Source organism: Octopus bimaculoides, chromosome 16, assembly GCF_001194135.2.
Source record: "Octopus bimaculoides isolate UCB-OBI-ISO-001 chromosome 16, ASM119413v2, whole genome shotgun sequence".
In the NCBI taxonomy this organism is placed as follows: Eukaryota; Metazoa; Mollusca; class Cephalopoda; order Octopoda; family Octopodidae; genus Octopus; species Octopus bimaculoides.
Window position 1 is genome coordinate 44,954,849 of NC_068996.1, and position 2,139 is coordinate 44,956,987.

The following is a 2,139-nucleotide window of genomic DNA, read 5'->3' on the forward strand; positions in this document are numbered from 1 at the left end:
TATATATATATATATATATATATGTATATATATATATATATATACACACACACACACACATATATATATATATATCTAGGAAGGTAAAGTTAGTTGCAAATAAAGCCAAATTAATTCATTGCTAAGGTGGCAGGTCCAAGTTCCATTTGGGGGAGGGTAATGGTAGGGGAATGGATACATGTGCACTCTATAGTTTAAATAAAGTTAAGAATCAATAGAACTGGTATTTTATGATTAAAAGAGGATGAGAAATTTCTATTAAGGAGTCATAAATTGATGTATCATATACGTATGGGAGGTGAAATTTTAAACTTAGATATGTTAGTGTAGGTATATTAATGTTGGATCACCTACAAGAGGTCTAGGTGTGTAAGACTATTAAACTAGCTTTAACTGGAAGGTAATATATGCCATCATTTCGTATCGAACTCCATTATTTCTATGGTGAAGATCTCTGAGTACTATTTGTGAGGATGATGCAAAAGGGTCACTAATACTATTTATATCTAGAGAAGGTAAACATACCTTTCTTCAGGCAAGCATAACCTCTCTCTTCCCTCAAGTTACGTAATATGCCTCTAATATGCAAAATTTCTCATTGATGCACAAATGGCATTTCTTATTTTTTACATTGTACGAAGGAGGCGAGGAATTTCCATTCTTAAATAAATATATCTTTATCTTTAAGCTCCCAAATATATTTACTTAATCCAGTCGAGTTAATCTTATTTCTGTTTCCGAAAGTGTGTTGGTGCGCGGCTAATCTTCGTTTAATTTCATTTTCGGTAGCTCCTATACGTATCTTTTTACTAAACTATGTTGTGACTGTGCACTGGTAAATTGCATCTTTTCCTTAACGAGTATTTCAAAGGGAATAATTAGCTTTATTTCTGAAGTCACATAGGTTGTGCTGTGGGGGAGAATTATTACTGGTGGGTTGGTGTTAGGTGTATTATGATTGAGAGTGTTATTATGGCTGTGAGCGCTATCACTACTAGGTTTGGGGTGGTTATGGGGGTTGTTATTGTTATTATTGTTACTTCTATCTAAATAAAAAATGTTTATTTTTTTATTACTTAGGGAGGTAATGATTCTAGCTAGGTTATTTGTGAGACTGTAACCTATCTTTATTATGTTACTATTAATAATTTCCGAATACCTGCTATTCTTATCAAAGTGTTTATTTATAATTTTGAATATAGATTTCGCTAATTCTGTTGTAATTTGCATAGCAATTACGGGAGTATATGCCAATTAATATCTGATGTAAGTCAATTGTTTTTCATCAATATTTCTTCATTTCTGTGTACTTTAAATATATATATATATATATATATATATATATATATATATATATATATGCACATACACACACATACATACATACGTATACAAATATACGGGTGTGTATATATGTAGTGACAGAGGGGAGAGAGATAAATCACACAAATAACACGGATAAATTTCTGAGGTGGAAAGGAGATATAGAAGCAAATAATGTAATGCATAGAGTCATAGAAGAGAAACACGTGACTAAGAAAGCGTAGAAATATTTAAGGAAAAAGCATCAATCAAAGCAGTGAACAATGAGGATAAATGTGCCAAAGACAGAAACAAATGAGAATTTAACACAAAATTCTCTTCCCCAAATTCCACTTACAAAAAAACTTGTTTGGTTGTTGATTGGTATCAAATCTATTACATATTTGCCTAAATGGTTTTCAATTTGAATTGAAATTGGATTTACTTGTTACAGACACACGTACACATTCATGCATCTATAAATGCATATATATACGACAGAAAGAAAGAAACAAAAAAAAAACCACAGACACACACAAAGTCACTTCAATAAATCTGCATACAAATGCTTTCATAACATACATAACTAATCATACCTAATCGTACATAGACACCTAAATTATCCAAAAGCAAAAAATTTGCAGAAATAAATTTAATGAGATGAATATTTCCCAAGAGCTATGAAGTCGATGCCATACAACGTAATTAGATATATTTCCATAAGTTGAATTTCAATGGAGCATATGTTTCTCGTGACACACATTCAGAAAGTATTCCTCGTACAATATTTCGCAGAATCACAAAGAAACACACACGCATATATATATATATATATAT